Below are 12949 nucleotides of genomic sequence, written 5' to 3'. Positions count from 1 at the left end.
CTAATGAGGGAAGATGTGCCCGTATCACAGTATCAATGGAAGATCTAGTGGCCCAAATGCAGGGAGACAGGGCTGCCAGTGGAGACCCTGTCAGGGAGGGTCCACTGTTTTTTGCGATCACACAGAAGGTGACAGACATTGATTGTGTGCAGACTGACACAGAGTCACAGCAGCTAGGAAAGGTCAGGGTCAAATGGCGTGAAAGTGAAGAAAAGGCGAGGCATCACAGAATGCCCTGAGATGAACGATGCAGTCTGCATGTGTTTTTCATCAGTTGCTGTTAATCACAGCTGGCACTGTTTTCTTTCCTCTGATCACAATGGGTGAGATGCAGTGATATTCTCAAAAGCCTGGTTTATTAAAGAAAATGTTAAATAATGACAGTTTATATTTGTAAAAACATGTCTGGTAATGAAATATTTTACATTTAAGATTATTTATCTGTAGGAGAAGTTGCATTTGGGGAAAAAATAATCTCTTAGGGTAACGTGTATTTATACCCATCAGCCTTCTGTGTGTCTTTGTCTCGTCAATTAAAATGCATTGCTTTCTAAATCATTAGGTAGAGCACACAATAAAGAAGTTGTCTGGCATTATTTATTTATTTATTTGCTTGTTTTCTCTGGTGATTTAAATTTGTATGATTTACCCAGTGCCAATTCCAAGGAAACTGCCGCGGCAAACAGCAAGATTAGTAAAACATAGTCCTAGGCCAGACCTTACATTCCGAGAATAAAGACCAAAGCTTTTTTTACCCTTATTCTGATGTGCTGTAACATACTCCTTATTCTGCTTTCTAAAACCTTTGTCGTCTTCTTTTTTCTAGAAGCGAGAACAGTGTTTTGTTTAGCTTTTCTCTATTAAAGTCACTGGATTCTATTCCTATTTTTGTCTGGGTGCCAGGGGTAAAAGCAACATCTACAACAAAGGTGAGTGAGATATAATTGACTGTAAACCAGGTACTGACTCATCACTTGTCACACGCCCTTTCTGAACCCTTTTAAAAGGTGCGTTTCACTCATTATTTTGATAAAACTGCATGCCTTACCTTTTCTGATCAAAAGTTTCTTAATATCACACTCACCAAACTTATCCTTGAAAGACACAATTGTATCTTTACATGTGTTTCATCTCCTCTAAAGTTCTCGTGAGCGGCTATTGATGCAGTCGAGCTGAACCGTCGCCTTTGAAATGTTCACCTCAGAGGTGCTGAATCCGAATCGCTACGCAATTGAGCTGAGCCACGTGGACTTCACATGCAAAATCAAACGTTGTTTCAAGCACTTCCAAGCTCTACTTCAGGAGATGCTGATGTTCAAGGCTCTTCTAAAGCTCCCCTGTCAACCTGTATGTAGGAACTGCTAATTTGCTCACCCTTTGTCACTCAGTTACACATCTGGCACACAAAACCCACACACACATAAGCACGCGCAGACGTGCATAAAACACAAGAATAAATGCACAAAACTGACCTTAAGCAAGAAGCCTATTTTTACCCATCACTTTCTTTCTATCCCTGAGTGTTCATTTCTCAGCTGAGAGTACTCAATCTCACTTCAGCTCCATCTCTCATTTCCTACTGTTCAGCAGCTTGGAAAAAAGCAGCATATCCTCACAGACAGTGGATATTCATTTATATAACAAGCCCACTGAAGGATTTCAAATAAGAACTTCTAGCTGAATGAAATCTTCTGTGTGTGTGTGTGTAGCATATTGATTTTATTTTCTTCTTGTTTGTCATCTATTGAGTGTAGTAGACTTGTATGTAACCTCTATGTCCATTCACAATAATATTAGGGGTGTAATGTAGGTTCTGTAATGGGACTGCCATTAGAAATGCACTCAAGCTCAATTAAAAACGGCTGCACTCTGTCTTACAGAAAGAGCTGGAAAAATAATCCCCCAAATCCCAATATACAGGATCCATCCAGCAACCTTAAGTGTGGCTACTTACATTCAAAGCTTTTTCTTGTAAAAGAATGACATAGACGTGCAGTACAGTCAACTCCATTGAAGGTGAGTCATCTACTCTTTAATTAGGTGTGGAAGCTAACAATTTCATCCTTGTCAGAGTTCTGTGGCCCGTATGAGGAGAGTCCCCTCACAGAGGACTGTGATGGAACTTGCATTGCATTAATGAGGGGAAACACAGCAGGCAGAAGCAAAGAAACTATCATTTAAAGAGCTAAGATGGTGGCTAATATCCATACAGAAAGGGATGAGATGACACATGATAATAATGATGCATAAGTGCAAAGTAAGCATCTTGCAGTAAAACAAAGTCAATTTGTTCTTAAAGAACACATGCAACAACATATAAGTGAAGTGTCCTTTTGCTGGAAAGTTTTTAGCTTCATTAGACTGACAGCGTGTCAGGTGTAACTTCATTATTTTCACAGACAGAAAAAAAAAAGGCCTGTAGCAGTTTCTTTTATTCAAAATTTTTCATTTCAGCAAGAAAAGTAAATGAATGTTGGGCATGTTTCAGCAGCTGTTGGCATTGTTGTCTTTATGTTTTGACTGGAGTTATTGCAAAGTCAGTCGCATCACTTTCATTTGTTTTATTTTACGTAGACACAGGTCATTGTAATGTGTCGTCTCATTAGCTTGTACCTCACATTAAGTTGTACATCATGCAGGTCGCATGTTCTTGATCATCTCTGTCATTCCTTACATCTAGATTAAAATAGATTTCTGTAATCTGATTTCAATCATTGAGTGTGTATAAGGAAGGTCCTTTGCACATTTTTGATGGCTGGTGGTGAGAGGCTCCTTTGTTCTCTACATGAGGCCGAAGAAATGCCGATCCTCTACGATAAGGGCTTTTACATCAAGACGAACACCCAGGAGACTGGTGTCCATCAAAGAGTCCCCATTGAGAACCTCTGCAGGCAGGCATCTGTTCTCATCATATTTACATTTTGCTGTGATGGCATAGCATATTTCTGCTTACTTGCTTCTTACTCCTACGCAGATAACTCAAGTGGTATATATACCACAAATGTCACATCCAACTGGGGATAAACCATGCCATCAGTTTCCATCAGGCTGTACTTACAATGTATTTAAGATATATAGTAGGATGAGATTTTATTACATGTGCTGCACAATAGATATGTTGTAATGGTCTCAGATCTGGAGTCAGAAGCAGAAATCAACTCTACTTTATTGGTGTGATCAAAATGTACTTAAACTAAATGTTCTGGATGGTATTGAGTTCATGTTGAAGTTACTAGAGTGAACCAACTCTGGCTCAAAATGACATCATCATCAGATGTAGTTGTATGCTCTTCATGTCAAATGAGGAACTGACCTTTGGGCAGGTCCTCCTTAAAAAGAAGAACCTCCGTGAAATCTACCTGGTTAGGTAAAAAATAATGCTGACAACAGTAAAAGCAAATCTGTTTTTACCTTTACCTTTATTGTGACTTAACAAATGACTCAACTTAAAAAATTTACCTTTAACTTGTTTTCTGAACTTCAGTTAACTTAACAAAGTTAGTTTTACTTACTCAGAATTCATAAACAACATACAACTGTTATATCTTCATTCAAACCTTTTTAGTTATAAAGTTCAAGTTTCAGTGCAGTAGGGGGAACTAAGTTGAACCAGCTTGAAATGATTGACAGTCTAACTTGGTCTGTAAGACATGTGGTGCAGATAGCATTTACCTGAGATGCTTTTTTGGGTTAAAACAGCTGAGTGCAGTTGCTGAAATCAGGGTTGATGAGAGCAGTCAGCTACATCATTACATAACTACACCTAAAAATATAAGTTTGAAAGCTCCACAGCTGAAGAGTTGAATAATACTCTTAGATTGTAAAGTAAAAGTACATAAAGTAACTGTAGTAAAATGTTAATTAGTAGATTAAGGTACAGAGATGTATCAGTGCTGAAGCTATCTATCATATAAAACAATATGACAAGCAAGACTGTAAAGAAAATAAGTTCTCTGCACTAATATTAACTAAACTCCAGACATTCAACAACTGCCACAATGCTTCAACACCTGAACTCGTCAACAGCCCTTCAAGACAGAGACAGAGATTAAATCCTGTCCGATTCCATCAACTTTATCTGCTCCCTCCACAGGTGTCTGTGGCCCTGCCTCCCAGAGTGACAGAGCCGTCATAACACATCACAGCTCAGAGAGGAGCAGAGGTAGCACCCAGCTAGTCTACTGTAAAGTGTAGGCCCGTGGGCACAGAGAGGGGATGGATATTCAAGTTATCCACTGGATGCTGGGAATGACCCTCTGAGGGCATGGCAGAACATTTTGTCTGCATGTGATCCCCACTGGGTTCCTTCTTACAGGGGTCAGAATCCAGACCAGGGGAATGGTTGGATGACTTGAGTGGCCAGAGGGGGACTAGAAAAAAAAAAACATGGGATGTGTGAGAGCTGGCAGTGGTTAGGTTGATTTGCTCTGTACTGCCGTCCCTGCTGTTGCCTTCTCCCTGGTGTTGCTCACAAAAGTGTTCCGCCAAAAACCCTCTGGTTGCAGTGGCACCGCAGGCCTCGGCGTGATTGACACCCTGTCACATTATCTTATGACAGCGCTGGTGGAGATGGTGCTGAAGAGTGATACTGGGAAGTGGCTGGGGTCTTGCACAGAAACAAACACACACACACACACACACACACACAAATGCACATAAACACAAAGCCATGCACACACATATACAGTAGATGCAAACCCTAAGGATACCCTAAAGAGCTCAAACACACACCAGCTGGGTAACAGAAACACATTGGTCGTGGTGTGTGTGTGTGTGTTTGTGTGCATACCAGAGGCAGATGCATAGAGGGACGCAGATGTTCTGCACACACAACTTGTGCCAGAGACGTGCTATGTTGGGCAGCAGGGTGTACAGTATGGAACAGTCCACTGATTCCTTTATGAGGTCAGTTTCTATAGCAGGTGGTAGCTCTGGGCGTTTTATTTATGACATTCTGTACCCAGGAGATGCTCCTCTGTAGTAATGTAACATATCTGGCATAAGATTAGTAAAAAGTAAAGTAGTAAATGTCTCCACTTTAAATTTCACATCAAACATCAAACATGATGCAGCTGCAGACACGCATACGTTGTTGTATCAAGCTTTGCTGTTTATTTTCATGCTCCCTGTGACACATGAGAAACATAAATGGAAATTAACTAAGGAGGGAGTTCCTAATGAGGTTCTTAGGGGTCATTTGTGCCATTATTTGAGTTAGTGTGAACCCTTTCTATCCACACATCTTGCCACACAGGCCCAAACTCCACTGTCCAGGGCATCAGGTGTCAACATCCTGCTCAGTTGTTCTTCTCTTTTCTATCAACATCCAACTTTTAGAAGTAAGTCTGAACATCTGCCACACTCAAAAACTTTAACACTTATTTACTATGAAACCTCACAGTGTGTCTGTATAGTAAAACACACTCAATATAGTCTATAGGCTTCAGTCTCGGTCAGTAGTTGTTAAGGTTTGGGTGATGTTCCCAGCTCTCTAAGTAGAACAGACAGTCATAACGCTTTCTGTAAATGGGTCTCACAGGAAGCCATTGCCTGCAGTGGGCCACCAATGTTTGTCCACATGGGTATGACCCTTTCGAGGGCCAGGTCAGGGCAGTCATGCCAGCAACAGCCGGGTGAGGATGATGGGTGTCACACCACAGCAAATGTCAAAGTCCAGACGTGCATCTGACAGCTGGATGACATCGCACTGGGATCTTATACATGTTGGGTTCCTCTTTTTTTTTTTTTTTTTTCTTCAGTAAATGCATTTTCATACTATATCATTACATGTGATTATATTTATGATACCCAATGTTTAGTTCATACATGCGCCACCTATAAGGTCAAAACAGTCTTTGATGGAGAATCTGGACCTTCAGTATTCCCGTCAATTATCTGGCAGGTGTGTTAGGCCAATATGAAGTCCCCATTAGCATTTGAGGCCCAGTTTAAGGGGTGATATTCATCCACCTCCATTTCTCACACAGAGAGGTGGAGGCTAATCTCTCAGGGTACCCTAACCCCCTATTGCCTGTCTTTCCATTTCCTACCCCCCCCCCCCCCCACCCCCCCCTCCTCTCTACCCTCCTTTCTCCTCTAGAGGCCTGCATTAAACATAAAGACTCTGCATGGATGAGTGAGTCAACAAATTACCACAGCCAATAAATGGGAAAAAATGATCTGCTGCTCTATGAGCCACCAGTCTCTTATTTTCTCGCTCTTTCCCTCACCCGCTTTTCTCTTCTCGTTACTGTTGTCCTCCCTCTCTCTCCTCCCCGCTCACCTTACTGTCCTCTATTAGGTTATTGTGCAGGTCTTTTAAATAAACATGATCTTAGCCCGAGCTTCTCCTTATTGCATTTAGTTAGAGCATCCCTCCTCATGCTTGACTGGTTGCGTCCATCAACTCAGGGGAGCCTGACTTGGTGCAAAATCCCAGCTAATACACATGAAACTGCTACAGCTGCTGGTCTAACCTTTGAGCGTCTCCTAAGGAGCACAGTGATATTTGCACTTAATAAAATTATGCCTACCAGGAGAATATGCCACTGACATTTGCCATTTGTCAAGTTGAGGTGACAGTGAGGCTTTATGAGTCATTAGTGTCCAGGGTACAGTCAAGAGTTGCTTAGCCCACAGTCATCTATTACTGTACATGGGGGCAATCTTTGTTAAGATCATATGTAACTGTCACATTGTATGAAAGTGCCTTTCCACCCTGTGCTTGCATAACACTGATTCAGTTTTTTTTACGCATTTCACACATCTTCATGAAGCAATTTCTTCATAACTTTGCATTTATTTGTACGTGTCTAAGCACATGTTGATCTTAAAAGTAGTAATTCTGTCTTCTGTGGCAGCTCTTTGCTCACATTTCTGTGGTGATCTGCCGTCATATGTGACAAAGAGGACAACTCTGATGCTATAGATGCTGAAAATAAAACTAGAACTTGAGAATCAGGGGCACAGTTAGCATCTTTGGCCCACGCAGAGTGATAGATGCGGCAGATGTCGTGCCCTTCCCTGATATAGTCAAAAAGTCATGCTGTGTACGTGTGGTTCCTCCTGTTGTTATAGGAGGGAAAAGGACAGAAGAAGTTTGCCCAGCATTATTTTTATGACGAGATACTGGTGATCACAACTTTCAGTGTACTACTTAAATCATTTTGATGAGTTTGTTCTTGTTTGTTTCAGTGTTTAACACAAAATAAGCTTGAACAATGATTTCTTTTTTCATACGACAGAGTGGCCTAGATTTGTTTGGTAAAAGCTCTGAGATTGTTGTTGGTGCCTTAATAAGTTGGGGTTTTTTTGTGTGTAGGTTGTGTTTTAAAGTGCATATTTATTCTAAAATTATATTTAAAGTCATCATCAATAAGAGTAACAATGAGATGCAGAGGGAATAGATCAGAGACTTTACAATGAGCCTAAAAGTAAAAGAGTCACATGCGCCATTCCCTGTGGAATTTTTTATGTTTTATTCCCAACGAAAAAAGTAGTCCCCAAGTAGTCTCTGTTAGAGTCCCTGGAAACTTAAGTAGTATTTCTGGTATCCATGTTTCTCTATAACAATAAATATTCATAAATAAGTAAACAGCAGCAAAAGTTAAAGTTTGGAGGAAAAAAAAGAGTTTTTCAGGAGTTTTATATAGTTTTTAACATATTGCTGCTGTTGGAAACACAAAGAAAAAACCCAAAGTCACACTGTGGTTCAGTTCAAATACAACTAAACTGTCTTTTATTTGAGCTCACTCTAATGCAAAGCAACAGATTTACAATCCGTTTTAATCAACCAGCTTTTTACCTTTTTGATTCAGCTGGAATGTGACTCTGATTTCTGTAGTGTCACATGACACCCACTGACAAACCGCTGGACTATGTTTACTGTTGATTACCCCCCTGCAGCCTGAGAGAATAGTTTCTCATTTAACTCGAGCTATTTAACTGGTCCTTTTAGTAAGAACTGCAATCAATCTGTGCCATCATTAAAACCTTTCTACTAAAACTATGTTTGTTTATTTTCTCTTTGAACCTTTCACTGTGACATTGTTGTAAAGGCCCTATTACACTCTCCTCTGCCCTAATAGGTTTGGAGAATTCAGAAACAGGTGTATTTCACCTTGAATCACATATTACACATTGATCATATGCAGTCGCTTTCCTTTCCTTTATTAGAACTGTACCAGTGATAATCACAATGGAAATTATTCTTGTGCAATCAGTAATTTTATGCTTTACATTTGAACTTCAATTAGATCCATTTGTACGGTGTTTTTTTTTTCACTTTACTTCAAAGAGCTTAGTAAATCCTCTGTGATGCCAAAGTTGTAAAACAGTGAAACATAGATTAGTCCCAGAGGGAGTGTTAATTCTCTCGGAGCTGCCTATTCCAATTCAACAAAGACGGAAACTCTTCACAGCCTCTCTAGATCCTGAGCATCTGTCTGCTCAGCGTACTAGAGTACAGTGGTCCTCATTACAAACCTTCTGGACGATTATCACTTGCCATGCAATGGTGGCACTGGCAATATAAGCACAGAGAGGAGCTGAAGAGGAGGCAGCCTAAACTCCAGCATGCTCCCCCTTCTCCCACCACAGCTGTGTCTGCGCTCCAGTGAGTCTGGATCCCTTGGCCTCCATTACTCCCTTCCACTGTCTTGGTGTAAATTATTTATATACAGTTTGTACTAAGTTAGCAAAGTTACACAACATGTGGGTAATTTTACAATTCAGGGATCTTCTGTGTTTCTGTTTGCACGTGTGTTTGTGTCTGTAAAGGCAGACTCCCCATGGAGCCACATCAGTAATAATGAATTGTATGGAGACGGGAGAGGGTAAAGACTATACTGTAACTTCATCCTCAAGGAGCTGGTCAAGCTCTACTAACAAGCTGACTTACTTGTTTCTAGTCCTCTTGAACATGCACACGCAGGACTACATTTTATTAAGCAGGAGTTTACAAAAAATGCTGATAACTACAGATGTCATTCAAATAAAATGGGATAATTAGGCCCAGTACAAGTAAAACACATCTATCCTGATGATCTTCATACCAGCAATTTGTATGTGTTTTCACTTCCCGGCAAGTTCTGTCCCCAGTGTGAAATTAATTGCTGTAAAGCTGTCATGCCAAATATCAAAATCTTATTTTCAAATCAGATCTACACTGTCTTAAAAATCAGAGCTGTGCCAAGTCAAGCAGAAAATAATCTGTAACATCACACAATCCATGAAGGACACTGATTTTCACTTTGATACTGTTTGATGTTTGATTGTGTTTGTTTCCTTTTAAGCATGTATCCACGTGCCGGTCTGCGAGTGTGTGTGCATGCACTGCACCCTCCTGCACATGAGTGAGAATTTTTGGAATCTGAAAAATAGAGAGTGACTGCAGAGCAGAGGAAGGTTACATTTGGAAAACAAACTATATGACAGCAGTGTTGCCTTTTGATAACGTGATTGGCAATCTTCAAATGCAGCCAAACAAAGAGGACGACAAAGAGAAAAACAAAGGAAAAGCAAAATTGAAGTTGTCAGTTTGTACCTGAGTCGTCCCGAACTATTCCATTCTGCAGCCAGTGGGGGTTTCTGTCAGTCGGCAGCAGCTTTCTATATTTCCCTGCTTCTGTCGCTGCCATTCAATTTCTCTGTCTGTGCTTTTATACATCTCTGGGTCTGGGGATTAAAATGACTAGGTTGAACACAGGGGAGGAGAGAGGTAAATGATAAATACATATATTAAAATCATTCACAATTTGTAGGGGAAAGAGAGGGTAATGTGGGCAGGTGGGGTCTGGCTAAAATTAAAAGCGGTCCTTGATCTCAGTGCGATAAGAACCTATGTATGGATTCTTATTGAGCTGAGGAGAGAGCATGTTGTTCTTTTGTGTGAATGCACAATATCCCAGTGCACAATGATGGAGTCTAGAGACCCAGACTTCTTCAGCTTGACCTACTGTAGCATGTGATGTTGTATTGCTATTTGTTTGTTTGTTCCGCAGACTTTCACAAGCAGACACAAAACTCCCAGAATGCTCTGACCTGATGTTAGAGCAGAAATACAAAGGCACATACAGCAAAGGATGTAGCCAGGCATTCGGTTCTGAGTTGGAGTTTTGCAAAGGCTTAGAAAAACTGATCAATATATTACTTTTAGTGCATTTTGTTATAGACAATTCTGACATGGAGTCTCTTTTTCCCTGCACAACGCTGTTTCCTCTGCTGTTGTTAGTGCATTAAAACAGTATTTTCCAACTCACATTTCAGTCTGAATAGTTTGCCTCTTGATAATGTCACATCCATTTTCTACTCCCTTGCTCACAAACACCATATTCATGCACAATTTGACATAATAGCAGCGTTAAAAACATGAAATTATAAGGTAATGTCTCACCGAGGGCTATAGTCACATTAAAAAATGCTTTCCCTGTGATCTGGATGATTGCTCGCTGCAGTGAAATTTAATAGTTTGAGCATAGCACCCCCTGCAGGTAGGCATTATTCCTTGTTAATAATACCGTCAATGCTCGGACTGACGCGGAGGCTCTCATTGTTACCCTTTCACTGCAATTACAGGCCTTTCTACTTTGATTGCTGGGTAATTGAATTGGTTTGAGTCTGTATGATTTCCTTCCGAATTTGCCACTCATATTCCAATCTTGGCTCCAGATCAGACAAAGCCTGTCTCCCAGTAATTAAAGACGCCAAAGCCAGGTGTAGAACTGGGGAACTAGGGAACCATAGCCAGATGAATGGGACTGATTAGGTGTTTAGTGAAAATGAGATTTGCTGGCTCAAAGACAAAGTACAGCCTCTCACTTGGTGCTTGGTGTTCAGTGGGGTGGCAATTGACTGCTGTTGATGAGGTACATGAGGTAAAGGCCTGAAAATGACTTCCTACATTCATCATATTTTCAAAGGAGGACAGTTCAAGCATGAAACTGGCTTTTAAATTTGTTTTTTTTTTTGTTAAAATAAAACTGATCCTAAATCAGCTGCAGACATCATGAAACACAGAGAAAAACTTTCTGAGACTGGAATTTGAACTTGAGGTAAACGACAGTTTGACTTGATCTACTGGAGAAATTAATTCTAAGTGAGAAGTGTGTAACTGTACAAATCAGCAAAAAGAGAAAATAGATAAACTGCAAAATAATTAACTCAAAAAAATTTGATATTGGTCCTAAGTGAATGACAGCTGTAGTCAGGTAAAGGTCAGTGTACTTAGAGTAGTGGATGTACGCCAACTGACTGAGTGGAAAATTAGAGTTTTTTCTGCCTTCATTGAGACTGGAATGGATTTTAATCAACACATTATGCCAGTTGTTAATTGCTTTTGCCGCCTGCTGCTAAAATAATTTGCTACTTTTTTATTGTAGTAGTAGCCATCTGTTTCAAAACATGGGGACAGGATCAGGCCTAGACCTGGGGTGGATGTTGACACAAGATACAGGCAGCTAATTTGCACTGCCACCACCTTATTTATGAGGCTAAGAATGTGTGGAGAGGAGGGAAAGATTCGCGACGAGGTTTGAAAATGAAGAGTAATATCGAGTGAAACTGTGAAACTACAATATTATTCTTCAGGAAAAATCACATGCAAACAGGGCTGTCAATCAAAAGCTTCACACTTCATTATGTAGTCATTGATAAATGACTGGTCACTACTGTGCAAATGTGCATCTTTAGCAGCAGACGTCATTTTGGCCTTGTGGAACAATGGCCTCCTTATGAGGCTGACCCTGCTTTAACCCCTGTCCGTGTTCCTTTAATTGCTCAAGGGTGCAGACAGAGCTTTTGAATAATGTCTCTGAGGACAATAGCAACGAAGAGCTCACTGAGAGAAAGCTTTTACCCTGCTTCACCTCATATTTACTCTAATCAGTCTTACTGTTGAGGCACACATCACTGGTTGAATGGATTGAGCCTCCGCTTTTCTCTTTGGTCTACTTTCAGGTGTGTTCTCCGGTTTATAGGCAAGTTTTATTTTGACTCAGGTGTGTGATCGTTGTGCAGTTTTGCATTTGTTTTATGTGCAACTGGTAAAAATTTAAGGATGATCCTTTGACAACAGAAGCAAAACTCAAAAATGGACTGCAGCTGCAGCCAAGGTGTAAAGTGTACCAGGTCTTAATAGTGAATGAGACATCTCTGCCACTCCACACAGTAAGTATTTACACATTTAAGTGAAATCACAGCTCACTTCTAGTTTTTAATCCGTCGCATCATCTTTGGTTGAAGCCTCAAGATATAAATTCATACGTTCTGGGGGAAAGTAACAAGTGCGCTCTTAATTATGACTACGTTTCAGTACAGTATGTACAGTATAGCCAAGGATGCAGCCTTTGCCAAATGCACATGCAACCTGTGTGTGGTGGTCTTGTGCTACAGTGCAGGCAGAAAATGCATTTTCTATTCTATGTGATGCTACGGCTGCTGCCAGGGTTTGAAAGCGACATCTCAACGGGAGGGGACCAAGCCATCAAAGCCATCATGTACTTTAATTACAGGTAATCTCGACTCACAGACACTCTTCCAGTCCCTCCGCTCTTAAGAACTTCCTCCTCAATTACCAAAGTGCGTCAATTAGGCCCTAAATAAGCAGTGGACATGCACGAGGGAGAGATGGGCAAATTACAATAGAGAGGGTAAAAACAACAGGACCTGTAAGTGCCAGTGTGATGCAGAGGCAATTAAAAGACAAAAAAGTGTTCTACCACGCAGAGTGGAGATGAGAAAAAAAGAGAGAAAGCCCTTTGATGAGCTAGTTCTGAGCTAAGTGGAGCTTAAGAGGCAGTGGTTGAGGAGAAGAAAGAGCAAGAAAAGATAAATTAAAGACAGTTGATTGGCAACAGGGCTGATGTCAAACTGTTTCCCTACAGGACCATATGTTGGGAGAAGCACCCAGTCATCGAGGGACTGAAATGTGTATGTAAGTCATGATTTCTTT

The sequence above is a fragment of the Anabas testudineus genome, chromosome 21, assembly GCF_900324465.2.
Source record: "Anabas testudineus chromosome 21, fAnaTes1.2, whole genome shotgun sequence".
NCBI classification, from domain to species: Eukaryota; Metazoa; Chordata; class Actinopteri; order Anabantiformes; family Anabantidae; genus Anabas; species Anabas testudineus.
This window is presented reverse-complemented; position numbering follows the sequence as displayed.